Here is a 14821-nt window from a genome sequence, read left to right on the forward strand (position 1 = left end):
GCAGGCGGCATAAGAACAAGGTCAGGTCACGGAGCAGAAGGTCAGAACACAGTAGGGTAAACACAATAACGCTTTCTCTAAGGCTCCAAGCAAACAAAGATCCGGCAATGAGTGGTGGGAGGAGCAGATACTTATAACAGAGGCACAGGTGCAACTGATAATTAAGGGTGCACTGGCTCTTTAAATTGCATAGCGCTGGCGCGTGGGTTTAGGAGATGCCCGGGGCTCGGAGACAGGAGGAGGGAAGCGCTCACTTCAGAATGAGTGACCTGAGCTCTGTCCATAACCACTTATATACATTTTTATGGTTTATCCCATCTACATCACAAAAATAGCTGTAACTTTAAAAAAAAAAAAAATTACCAATGGAGCTGTGTGAGAGTTTTTGTTTTTGTGGGATAAGTAGTGGTTTTGAATAGTACTATGTTGGTGTATGCCCGATATTTTTATTTTTATTTGACTTTTTATAAAATTTTTAGTTTGGCGGGTTTACCAAAAAGCAGTAATTTTGACAAGATCATTTATTTTTTATTTTTTTACGGTGTTCACCATGCACCTCTGCCGATCACTGCCCGCACACCTGCGGTGCCGTGATAATGAAAGAAAATATATACATTTCCATTTGCGTTAAGTCACAGGAAAATGGACGTATCTATACATCCATTTGTGGGAAGGAGTTAATCAAAACATGTCCCCCATCCACCACACGGAGATGGGACCCTAACCTCTGCTGGGCATATAGCCTCTGACTGGGTGACATGCAGGATCCACTATCATTTAAAAAAAATCTCCTTTGAACAGGGAGGGGTGCACAGCTAAGGAGGGTGCCCCTCCCCCTCACTTGAATTGCAGAAAAACCCACAAAAAAATACGTGGTGGGAACAAGTTTTTATCAAAAAGTGCGGTTAGAGCTTCAATTTTTTTTAACTAGAGTGCTACTGCAACCTTCAATTTGTATACTTTGCATTTGCCACAACAGCATGCACTTGTGTATTAGATAGTTGTGCTAGCTATTATTCTGTGGTTTTGTTTGCAATGCAAGTGAGGGGGAGTGGCACCCTCTTTAGCCAAGCAGTGACTATATGCCCAGCAGATGTGAGTAGCGTGAAGGGAAGCCACCTCCATGTAGTCGATGGGGGACACAAGTTGATCAAAAAGTGTGCTAAGAGCCTACATTTTTTGACCAAGAGTGTTATTGCATCTTTCTATTTGTATACTTTTTCTATTATTATTATTATTATTTTTTTTTTTAAAGCTTATGTTCAATAATAAAAAAGCCAAATAACAGGAAAGGGAAAACTGGTTCTTAAAACTATTTTAATACCTGAGTATAAAGAGGACTATATGACTGGAGGCAAACTCCCATGGTTGTTAAAGATTTCTTTTCAAAATAATAAAAGCACAAACAAGAAAAACCTGCAGATAACTACCTTAGGTAAATATGTATTCTCAATGTTTATTCAGGTAACATTTGTAAGTTAATACTCTGATGCATTATAGTTTTCAATTAGAATTTATTCTCCTGACGTGTCTAAATATTGTGTAAGAAATTGCAACCAAGTTACCTTGCGCAATTAGCTTTTCATTTAACAACACTGTAAAGCCAGACACCACCAAATAAGTCTGAAACTTGTCAGTAACTACAACAACAAATATGTAAATGGACACTGTCACAAAAAACAAACAAAAAACTTTTGATATGCCATACAAATTCCCAACTCTTAATCACATATAATGTAAGTCCATGAAAACATCTCAGTGCCATAAACAGAGAGGGAAAAATAAACATGCCACTTCATTCTACTGATCGTTTATACACCTTATAAATAGTAATATGTAGCACAACGTCACATCACTTTGGGGCTAAATAGTTGAGTAATTCTGCAGTGCAAGCATATGTGGTCTGTAATGGCAACATCGCATTTTAATAATTAGCAAAAAATAAGGTTCAATACTACTAATTATAATCAAATAATTAGTATAAAAGTACATAATAATAAGATAGCAAAGCTACTTGGCTCATGGTGGAGAGGCACAAGCTCTAGTTCACATTACAATTATATTATACATCATTAAGTAATAAATATGAATGTGATCATGTTGCCCTATGTAGCCCTAGCATAAATGGGTATTTGAAGTATGGAGGTATTTCTTAGAAGCTGAGCAACCTATAAGGCTATGTTCACACGTCCGGAATGTCCACACAGAAAATCTCTGTGCGGACATTCTGGAGAGTGCACATGGTTATGCATTCCGTGCGGTGTCTGCATAAAAATGAGCACGTTCATTCTTTCTGCGGACATGAAAAACTGAATTTCCATGCCAGAAACATCTTGCACGGACATTCCGCACGTGTGCACAGTGCAGCAGAATGCGGGTGAATTCAACGGGACTCTGCTGCTCTGGAATCTCAATTTCATTAGAATTCTGACTGGAATTTCCTGATGAGTGAACATGGCTTAATTAACTGTGGTCACAGACTTTACCACAACTTTACTAAGAACAAAGGTGCTAGGATTCTGGCACAAATCGCACTAAAAAAGTGACATAACATGGTTAACATGCTTTTTTATTTTTCACTAGACAGTTTTGGAAAGTATCTGAAATATAGGGCATGTCTATGAGAAGTCACAAAATGTGGCACATATAAAATAGTGGTGTAAATAATGCCAGCCAAGAAATGGCATAATAAAACATTATGTGATGTTGCAGTCATGTAACCTTGAAGATTGAGCCTTGTACTGGGCTTGCCCTGGTACCATTTTTAGGAGCTGAAATGAGTTCTAGTACTGTGTCTGTTTACATTACCATATTCTGTGCTGTAATAATTACCATATTGATGTAGTTTGCTTGGATCTAATGTTGTATTTGTGTGCTAGGCTTAGTTCTGAACCTGGATCTGGACACATTTTCTGTTACTGTATCTATGAACCTGGTTTCATTCTGGCACAATATTGATGTGTTAAAGCATACCTTTTACTAAGACTCTAATTCTGGACAGATAGCAGCCAAGTTGTGCTGCTCCTGTCCCTGCATTCCTCTCTATAGCAGGGGGTGTGTCTGTAAGAATGCAGGTAGCTTCCCTCACATCATCTGCAGACACTTCCTGGGTCTGTGTCTCTTTGCAGAGACCCAAATGAAGAGGCTGTCAGGTAGATTGTAAAGCGCCCTGTATAGAGAATTTTTATAGTAATTTGCTAAATATTTAAAATATAGACATATAGGCCCAGATTTATCAAACTGTGTGAGAGAAAAAGTGGAGTGATTTTTCCACAGCAACCAATCACAGCTCAGCTAACAAGCTCTGGTAAAGTGAAAGCTGAGCTGTGATTGGTTGATATGAGAAAATCTCTTCACTTTTTCTCTCACACAGTTTAATAAATCTGAGCCATTGTTTTCTTTGATTATTAAAATATTAATCATTTTATTTTGCACAATATCCATCAGGCTTGCACTCTTTATCGAACAACGCTACAGATTTCTTATACGTGTTAGGCTTGACTGTTGACTCTTGCAAATCAACGTGGAATTTGGACATCATAAAAAGCTGAAAAAGGTGGCCATATACTTTTAGATTCACATGAGCAAAAACCACAACAAAAACTTTATATTTCCCTTTGACTTCAATGTGAAATGTTAAAATACCCTTGTGGCTTTCCAAAAACTGTTGAAAAAAAGAAGCAATGTCACTATTTGGAGCGGTTTCTCCAGAAAGCTCACATTAAAGTGAAATAAAAAAAAGTATAAGAACCCTCATAAAACACTCAAATCAAACTCGGCACCAACATTTTTTAGATTGTTTTTTTTTTGCTCATGTGTACATACCCAAATACTGTATACAGTGATCCCTCAACTTACAATGGCCTCAACTTACAATAGTTTCAACATACAATGGTCTTTTCTGGACCATTGTAACTTGAAATCAGACTCAACATACAATGCTATGGAATCTGTGAAATGTGTCAAGGGCTGGAAGAACCGACCAATCAGAATGGATATTTTACTGGTAAAACCTCTGTATTACTGAAGTGCATGCACTGACTGGTGTCTGGTAGTGCCCCCTACAGTACAGGGAGGTATTACATGTTCTGTAATCTTTACCTGTATTACTGAAGTGCATGCACTGACTGGTGTCTGGTAGCGCCCCCTACAGTACAGGGTGGTATTACATGTTCTGTACTCTTTACCTTCATTACTGAAGTGCATGCACTGACTGGTGTCTGGTAGTGCCCCCTATAGTACAGGGAGGTATTACATGTTCTGTACTCTTTACCTATATTACTGAAGTGCATGCACTGACTGGTGTCTGGTAGCGCCCCCTACAGTACAGGGAGGTATTACATGTTCTGTACTCTTTACCTGTGCCAGGGTTAGCTTCTCCTTTGGGCATCAGGTAAGGGCGGCTCCATTTTCCTTTTTTTTAGGACATTGTGTGTTCTGTACAGGACCCTGAAGAAGCTCCTGTCCTCTACATAGACCAGTGTTTCCCAAAGAGGTTGCCTCCAGCTGTTGCAAAACTACAACTCCCAGCATGCTGGGAGTTGTAGTTTTGCAACAGCTGGAGGCACCCTGGTTGGGAAACACTGAAATAGAGAGTGATTTACTGCTCCCAGCAGATCTTTCTTACTTTTATATGTAAGGATTTGCTTTATCTGTATTAGTTATCTACTTATTTATCTTTAATCCTCACTTTTTCCTATTTTTGGATGACATTTTGGTGGCTTCAGAACCAATTAGCAGGTTTCCATAGAGTTATGGTCTCAACATACAATGGTTTCAACATGCAATGGTGGTCCTGGAACCAATTAATATTGTAACTTGAGGGACCACTGTATTGTAACACATTAGCAGAGAGGTTTGTGCAGCTGTTGATGTACTGTATTTGCTCACCAAGTGGTGCCTTCCTGTAAGTGTTCTCAGTAGTTGTATAACACAAAGAGTATTAGTAGATTTTAGAACAGTGATAAGCCTTATTTATAGAAATATTGCAAACTTCTTTTGACATAGTCAGCTCAAGAATCTCTAAGAAGTAGAAAGAGCAGACAGACTGCATTCTACACAATTTCAAGGTAGAAACATTTTACTTAAAAATTTTACTTGCTTAGCAGACTGGTAAGCTCTTTGCTTTATTATGAATCCCTTTTTTGTAGGTTTTCTCTGCTGCTCTTTTCCTCTAAGAAAAGGTGAGTACTCAATATTTATCAACTAATAGGAATACTCCAATATGTCAGGCAATAACAGACATTACACATGAATCTGGTATACGAAGAGATCAGATAAGTTTCAGATAAGTTTTGTTTTGACAACATTGTTTTGTAGAAACAGAAATGATCTATAATATCATCTGTTTCTTAACCCCTTAAGGGCGCAGGGTTTTTCCGTTTTTGCATTTTCATTTTTTCCTCATCACCTTCTAAAAATCTTAACTCTTTTTAAATTTTGCACATAAAAATCCATATGATGGCTTATTTTTTTCACCACCAATTCTACTTTGCAGTTACATTAGTCATTTTACCAAAAAATCCACGGCGAAACGGAAAAAAAATTCACTGTGCGACAAAATTGAAAAAAAATTTCATTTTGTAACTTTTGGGGGCTTCCATTTCTACGCAGTGCATTTTTCGGTAAAAATAACACCATATCTTTATTCTGATGGTCCATACCCTACAATTGGATATTGTTGTACTTCGGAAAAAAATCTACATGCAGGAAAATTTATATGTTAAAAATTCTCATCTTCTAACCCCTATAACTTTTTTATTTTTCCGCATACGGGCCGGTATGGAACTAATTTTTTGCGCCGTGTTCTGAAGTTTTTATTGGTACCATTTTTGTATTGATCGGACTTTTTGATTGCTTTATGATTTTTTTCATGATATAAAAAGTTACCAAAAATACGCTATTTTGGACTTTGGAATTTTTTTGCGCGTACACCATTGACCGTGCGATTTAATTAACTATATATTTTTATATTGTTCCACAATAGAGTAACAGAAAAGATATCCGGCACTGTTATAATTCCTTCCTAAAATGTGAGCATGTGCTGCTAACTTAATGCTATGAGTCCAAAGATCAATGTAGGTGGTGCTTCACGCTGAGACAAGGCAAGTGAATAACTGAACACATAAGAGAAAGAATTGCGGAGCAGCTCACCAGTTCCAGGAGATCAGGCATGTAGCATCGCGGTCAGGCGGTGGGAAGACGGGGAGGCTGAGATGTTACGGCGGTAAACAGACGTCAGAGCCCTGACGTCTGATTCCCCCCGTAACATCTCAGCCTCCCCGTCTTCCCACCGCCTGACCGCGATGCTACATGCCTGATCTCCTGGAACTGGTGAGCTGCTCTGCAATTCTTTCTCTTATGTGTTCAGTTATATATTTTTATAGTTCTGACATTTCCGCACACGGTGATACCACATATGTTTATTTACACAGTTTTTTTTTTTTTTTTATGGGAAAAGGGTGATTCAAACTTTTATTAAGGAAGGGGTTAAATGACCTTTGTTAACTTTTTTTTTTCACTTTTTTTTTTGCAGTGCTATAGCTCCCATAGGGACCTATAGCACTGCACACGCTGATCTCTTATGCTGATCCCTGCAAAGCCATAGCTTTGCATGGATCAGTGAGATAGGGGCTCGATTGCTCAAGCCTGTAGCTCAGGCTTGGAGCAATCAAACCCTGATCGGACGCCGCGGAGACAGGTAAGGGGACCTCCGCTTGCATCCTAGCTGATCGGAATATCACGATTTTATCACGATGTCTCGATCAGCCCGACTGAGCTGCCGGGAAGCGTTTACTTTCACTTTCAGACGCGGCGGTCAACTTTGATCGCCACGTCTGAAGGGTTAATAGCACGCGGCACAACGATCGGCGCCACACGCTATTAGCCCAGGCTCCCGGCTATGACTAGCAGCCAGGACCGACCCCGTGTGATGCGGGGTCACGGCATGACCCAGTTTTAAACACCTGGACCGGGGTGTAGGGCGTACAGGTACGTCCTATGTCCTTAAGAGGTTAATGTGAATGTGGGCATTTTTATATATTACAAACTCTATTTTCTGTACATTTTTATACAGCTCTTTTTATTTACAAGTTATAGGATTGCCTCATGAGACAACCTCTGACCATTTGTCTGTCAGGGCATATGGACATCACAGAGTTGGATGTCTCAGAGGTGGATGTCACAGAAGTGGATGTCTCATACTTGGGACCTTTTTCAGTCAAAGCAGGAGCAGTTTTGTAAATGTTACTCTTGTTGCGGCAAAGAAAGCAACAGGAAAAACCCTTTATCAGGAGCTGAAGACCCAGAAGCACTCAAGGAGATGAGCATGTCCATTTCATTTCATTTCCTTTTATTAGGCAAAAACTGATAACGCATTTCGGGGATTTGACCCCTTCGTCAGATCAGTAGTGAATGTTACATAATTCTGCTATAAATTCAAAAAGGAAGTAGAAAAATAGTCTAGTGCCATGCACAAAGTAGGAGGAGTTCCCTAGGACACACATTTAAGTGTTTAAAAACTTAATAGTAAGAACACACCACCAAGTATATTAAAGTTAAGCGCTGCGGAATCTGTAGGCGCTATATAAATAAATAAAATAAAATATAAAATAAATAAAAAGTACCTGTCATCAAACCATATTTTCTAAAATAACTCCGATTATATTCCTTAATTACTTCTCACACCTTCCTGCCCTTAAAAAAAATGCTGAGCTTTAAAAAGCTCTGTATCATACCTTTCCCCTTGCTGCCATTGTGTGAGCTCCCGGCAGGAGAAAGTGGGCGTTTCATAGAAGGCGCAAAGTTACTGAAGACTTTGAGAGCTGTGCCTCGCCATGCCCCGCATGCACTTCCTGAGTTAGGACTTCTGCAAGTCTGGGTGGAGACCAAACTAACTGTTTGACTTGTGCAGGGAACAGAACAGAGCCACCTAGTGGCCTTTTTTAAATCACAATAAAAACATATAAAGGTTGAGAATTTTAACAGCAAGTAAATAGCAAAGTGTCTTATAATTACATAAGGAAAAATATATTAAAAGTTTAGTTTGGTGACAGATACTCTTTAAAATAAAACATTTATAAAAAAAAAAATGCCTTAAAGACGAACCAAAAAAAAAATGCATTTCCAAAGTGGCCAAGAGAAGAAGTGTCTGACTAATGTGCCATAGTTTAAATGGGCACTGTCATTATAACTAAATTTTGCTATTGCACTCCTTATGGTGAATAAAACATCTAACGTAATTTGTTTGAAAAAAAATCAAGTTTTCTATGTTTTTAGTTGTGTTTTAAAAAGCTGCCACTAGGTTTCTCCCTACCTGTCCAGAGCACATTTCCCCCTATCTCTTGCACCTACGATGGACTCCTGCTGGCCTGGCAGAAGTCCAAAATCAGGAAATGCAGTCTGGAGTGCAGCCTTATTCAATCATAGGTCATCTCACACACTGAAACTCTTTTTTTATTAGAAAAATAAAAAAAACTTATCCAATAAAAAACACAAAACAAAAACAAGCTTAACCAGCTATAACATAAATAAGAAATTCTCTAGTACCAAAAACAAAACCCTGCCTAACCGGCCAACTCAGCTTTATTAAAATGCTAAAATATGCCCACTTACCTAACCAAACTATCTAATCAACACACTCACACAAATATCGAAAATGAACATAAAAATAGCACAACTTGGCTTATCAAAATATAAACATAAAGTTTTAGCTATAAATCAAAACCATCCATACTCGGGAAACACACACAACAAGAAAGCAAAACAGAACCCTAACAATCACACACCTCAAAAAAAAAATAAAAAACAAACAAACAATAGCACAACCTTGCGTACAAAACAGAAAACATAACAAGCACAATCTTTATTTTTTCTACCATAAAAAAAAACACTAGACCAAACAAACTGAAATAAACCAAATAAACTGTAAATCAGATATCAGCACAACTGGTCCAACTACCTTAAATGGGCACTGTCACCAACTTTATTTTTTTGATATGTTGTAGTACTTATGTACTACAACATATCTCTAATATACTTTTACTTTTTTTATTTTTTTTATTAAAATGGTTTAATTTACATTTGAAAACCGCCCACTAGGGGTCTCCCTCCTAGTGGCCGGCTGCAACCTGGCGTGACGTCATGCCTGAAAAAGGACTGATCTTGGCCTGGCAATCAGTCCTTTTTCAGTTAGGCTGCATTCGCTCCCTGCCTGTCAATCAGACAGGCAGGGAGCAAGCGCATTGGCTCCCCGGCCACTGGCTGGGAGGCCACTCCTCCCGCACATCGCCGCCTCGTCGCCGCCGCTGTCCCTGTACGCCCACTGCCGGACTCTGCAGTAAGTGTAATGAGGGAACGGGGTATGCGGGAGGGGGGTTTGTGATGGAGGGAACGGGGTATGCGGGGGGGTTTGTAATGGAGGGAACGGGTATGGCGCGGGGGGGAGGGAGACGGAGGGGACAGGCTAGTGCCGCAGCGCTGCATGTAACTAACTAATAGTTTATCTACACAGGGTGCCTCCAGCTATTTCAATACTACAACTCCCCGCATGCCCTGACAGCCAATAGATGTCAAGGCAAGCTGGGAGTTGTAGTGGTGAAACAGCTGGAGGCACCCTGTGTAGATGAACTAAGGGCGGAAATCCCCCCCAGCAGGCATCAGTGACGTGGTGCCTGCTGGGGAAGTCTGCCTGGAAGTGAGCACACTGCCAGGCAGACAAAAGGCATTTTTAATATAGTAAAAAAATTAATTAAAAGCAGGGAGGGGGTTAGGGATAGATTGGCAATAGGCAGGGACAGAAAAAAAAAATAGGATGGTGGGAGCTACCCTTTAACTACTATGATGCTATATAATATGAAATACAAAATAGATATAAAACACAATATAGATACAAAATCACATAAATGTAATATATAAATAAAATATATGCACTTGAGAAAACACCTACAAAATCAATAGAAAACCTTAGGTAAATCCCTACACTAAAACTGTACCCTCACCCACACCACCGCTCCTGTACATGGGTCAGAGTCCATACCGTTCGTACAGTTCACAAAGTCCAGTCCTTAACTGACCACTGTCAGGTCCCCCCCCCCCTCAAAAAAAAAGCAGAACACCACCACCCACAACTACACCATCCCCACCTAGCACTCCTCCCAATCAACTTACACACAAACTTATACACGCTAACTTATACACACTGAACCACAACCCACTTTAGACCCAAGTTTGGTTGCCTGTAAGCCTTTCATACCATATCAGCTTAAAACAAAACAAACAGCAAGCATGTGCATACATTAGCCCACCACCGGGAAGAAGGATGGCAGACTTGATCAAAATTATTTTAAACTCATTTTCTAACTCCCCATACAATTCTCCCTAATTCTATTCCTCCATTAACACTGACCCTGCTCTCACCCTATCTCTATCCCTATAACACTGCCCCTAACCAAAATAAAGTTACTCTACCCAAAAGGTCTAGTACCTAGGACACATCAAAAGAAAACCCTCTAAATAGGAGAGAAGCCCTACTGGTACCAAGACTGCCATACTCCAAAGCCCTGATCTTCCCAAGGTCACTGGTGATATTCCTACAGACCTCCACCTCGGAGAGGATTTTCTGTTGGGTCAACACTAAACACTGTGTGTTCCATGTGTAGTACCTAACCACTATACTAATTAAGAATAAAGTGCCCCGGTCTCGGCCAGGGTCCTGAAAGCTCCATAACCCCACTCCGGATGGGTAAGGCCGGCAAGTTGACTCCAGCCAAAGGAAGCACCCACCCTGTTGTAAACCTCTATATTGAAGGGACAATGAAGTAGGAAGTGGTCCATGCTTTCCAGCGTGTCCCCGCACTCTACTCAGGGACATCCCCAATCATTAGAGTTCCTGTACTTCAGATTGTCCTTTACATATAGCTTCCCCTGAAAGCAGCACCAGGCCAAGTCCCAAAACTTCTGGGGGATCCTTTTCATATTTAAAAAGATACAACCCCACCCTCAGATCCTGACCTGGGCAGTGCCTGAGCGCCAGAGGCTTCTGGAAGTGGCTCAACAGAACCCATTTGTCAAGGAACTGCCTTGACTGCGTCCTGATCTCCCACACTCCCAGACCCCACCGATGTATCACCTTCAAAGTTGGGGTAGCGTAAGCCGGAAAATATCCATGGGCATACGGAGGTCCTTCACTCCCCCTCCTGTCTCCCATTCCTGGATGGCCGAAACCATTCCCTGCAGGACAGTACCCACGGAGGAGCCCTCTCTTTCCAAAGGTTTGCGATGTTAGCTTTCAAGAAGGTGTTTGTTAAGAACACCACCGGGTTTACCAAAGATAAACCCCTCAGTCTCCTTGTGCGATTTGTAACCTTCCTCTTCACTAGTTTCAACCTGTTCCCCCATAACAGTTGGAAAAACTGGCTGTAGATCCTAGTGTAGCAAGCCTCTGACAAGATACATACGCTGCCCATATAGATAAACAAAGGGAGCAGGTACGATTTGATGAGGTGTACCTTTTCCCTAAGGGTCAAAGACCAACCCTTCCACTGATTCACCCTCTGAGTGGCATCCTGGAGCTTACCATCCCAGTTTTTGGTGCGATAATCATCCTGACTGAAAATGATGCCTAAGGCTTTTGCTGATTCTTGGGGCCCTGGAAGGGTGTCAAACGTGGGATCCCCCTTCCCAGCCAGAGACTCTCACACTTATCCCAGTTGATCTTAGACCCGGATACCTCAAAGTAATGGTCCACCTCCGACATCACCATATCAACCTCCTCTGTCGAGGTGACAAAAATAGTGACATCTTCAGCAAATGCCACCACTCTCTGGATTGCCCCCAGCCCCGCCAGACTCATCCTGACTCCCGCCAATGGTCCACAACTCACCCGCCTAAGGAAGGGCTCAATTTCAAACACATATAAGAGCGGGCCCTGACGGACTCTGGACCACCTCAAAAGAGTGGCCAGACCACCCATTCACCAGCAAGAAACTCTCTGCTCCTGCATACAAGATCTTAAGCCATTTAACAAAAGTACTTGGTAAGACATATTTTAGGAGGACTGACCAGAGGTACTCATGGTTCACCCGATCAAATGCTTTGGCCTGACCCAAGGACAGAAAGTGCCCCTTCCAGAGTCCTGCACTACTCCGCTCCACTGCCTCCCTGACACTAAGGACAGCACTTAAGATGCTTCGGCCTGGAACAGTGCAGTGCTGGGCCTCCAAAAGGAGCCGGGGTGCACACTTCACCAACAGATTAAACAGTATCTTATCCAGAAGCTTCCTGTCCATATTGTGAAGAGCTATGGGCCTCCAATTCTCAATATGGATTAGATCTTTACCCTTTGAGAGAAGAATCAGGACTGACCTCCTCATTGACTTTGGCAGAGTGCTCGAGGAGAGACACTCATTGAATACCTCAGTCAAGAGGAGAGCTAAAGACTCCTTGAAGGTCCTGTACCACTCAGATGTTAAGCCAACCGGACCTGGCAACTTCTTAAGGACAAGCCCCTCGATCGCCAGTCTCATTTCCTCTTCCCTGATCTCTTCTGACAAAACCTCAAGAGAGGGGTCTACGCCTGGCTAAGGAATGGTTTCAGCCAGGAAACCCGACATCACATCCCGATCCAGTACCTTCCTCCCCAAGAGGTGCGAGTAGAAAGATCTGATGACCTCCAAGATCCCTGATCTGGACCGACTTTACTACTCACTGACATCTTGCAGTTTCTGTAAGGGTTGGGTGAGCGGTACCTCCGGTAATCCCTCTCAAAAACCAAAGATGCATGCCTATCATACTGACACCTCATCAGCAAGGACTTCATTCTGGAGATATCTTCTCGGCTACCTCCAGTCGAGGCGAGAAGTTCGAGTTTCTTCCTCAGACCTCAGGTGGTACCTATTCAGGGACATGAGGCTCAAGAGCTGGCAGAGGAATCCAGCAATCCGCTTCTTGAATATCTCCCACCACTCTGACTTACTACTACATGGGCCCAGTAAAGGTACCTGACTCTGAAGATAATCCTCAAATGACTGTCTTACCTCTGCTTCCTCCAGGAGGGATTAATTCAGCTTCCAATAACCTTTACCCATCTGGGGGGGTCTCTGAAACATTCAGGGAAAATAAAATCATACAGTGATAGGAGAACTCCACCTCAACCACGGACACTGCAGAAGAGACAGCTTCCTCCTTTAAATAAAACCTGTATAACCTAGACCTGCAGCTACCTCAATGAAAGGTGAAACCCACATGGCCTTAGGGGCTCCAGATGTGGGCATCCTCTAGGCGAGCTTCCTTAACTATATTATTAGTCCTGTCAGACTAATCGGATCAGCTTCAATGATGAGGTCAGTTATAGATTGGATCGGGGTGAAGCTGTGGCCATTGTGTATCTGGACATTTCTCTCACACTACCATCTTGTCCCTGCTTTTTAACAGCCATTTTTTGTGCTACAGACTCCAGCAGACTTGTTTCCATGATGGGAGTAGTAGTTCTCCGGCTGCGGGAGTCTGCCAGTGGCTGGGGAGGCTACATTAGTGTTTGTACTACTACCCCCATCATGGAACAGAGTCTGTTCCATGATGGGGGTTGTAGTACAGGGGCTGAGGGATTGCAGCGGCAGGGTTTTTAAACTTCCTATGCATAATTTCCATATAATCCTATTGCCACCCGACTTTTGTACAATCATTTTATTTCCCCCATGTATTTATTTAATAAATTATTCTCCTGCGGCCTGGTCATCTGTTTCACAGTACAGCGGGGACATGCCAGTCCATTCACTGCTGCTCATCTCCGTACTTGACAGAGATTAGCAGCCGGGAATGGAGGGACCTGCTTCCCCTGTGCGCTGCTTCATTCATTCATCGCCGATTCCTGACATATTCCCGCTGCTGCCCTGCTCAACATGTCAGTCTATTTCCCACTGTTCATCTTCGTTGGTGCATGCACCGTCTTTTGTGCCATCAAAAATAATGGTTGTTAGTCAAAACCGGGCTATAACGGGTGATAACGGTTAATCAAAAAATCCCATAGACTAGAATGGGATTTTTTAACGGCCGTTTTTAAGGGTTTTCTAAAGGAACTTTGTAACGGGTCTTTTAACGGAGCAACAGTATAGAATGAAAGGAGCCTAAGGCATTTGATACCATGCCACACAAAAGGCAAATAGGTCAATAAGGGTGCTGCTACCCACACTGCACACTCAGTAATGGCTTTAACAACAGGCGATGCACAGAACAAAAACAGGATATGTATTGAACAACAATTGGACAACGTTTTTCAGCACACAGTGCCTTGCTCATGTCCACCAAGATCACGGAAGGAGCATCCTGACTGGAGTGAGTGCCACCGTGGTCTGAGACAAGGAAAGGATATATGTAAATGGATTAGCAACTGGCTCAGTGATAGGAAGCAGAGGGTGGGGATCAATGGAACTTACTCTGGCTGGGTGACAGTTACTAGTGGGGACCACAGGGGTCAGTACTGGGTCCGCTTCTCTTCAAGATGTTTATTAATTACCTTGTAGAGAGATTACAGAATAGAATTCAATATTTGCAGATGACACTAAACTGCATAATGTTATTACCACAGATGAAAAGCATAATAATACAGAGGGATCTGAGGAAGTTGGAGGTTTGGGCACAGACATGGCAAATTACATAGTTTTGCCTCTGTACAAATCACAAGTCAGACCGCACATGGAATATTGTGTCCAATTTTTGGGCACCTGTATAAGAAGGACAAGGCCGATCTGGATAGGGTGCAGAGGAGGGCGACAAAAGATAATTAATGGTATGGGAGGATTACAGGACCAAGACAGATAATCAA

The 14821-nt window shown here is 41.9% G+C and overlaps 1 protein-coding gene across 1 annotated transcript in view; it reads left to right on the top strand.

Annotated features, from left to right (window-relative positions):
- Window positions 1-5055: 5055 nt before the first annotated feature.
- Window positions 5056-14821, top strand: part of LOC130277759 (transmembrane protein 272-like) — a 75282-nt gene continuing 65516 nt past the window's right edge. Inside the window, exon 1 of the mRNA XM_056528507.1 lies at window positions 5056-5069. The gene's annotated coding sequence lies outside the window, so the exon portion shown is untranslated. The remainder of the gene's footprint in view (window positions 5070-14821) is intronic.

Source organism: Hyla sarda, chromosome 6 (genome assembly GCF_029499605.1).
Source record: "Hyla sarda isolate aHylSar1 chromosome 6, aHylSar1.hap1, whole genome shotgun sequence".
Classification (NCBI taxonomy): domain Eukaryota; kingdom Metazoa; phylum Chordata; class Amphibia; order Anura; family Hylidae; genus Hyla; species Hyla sarda.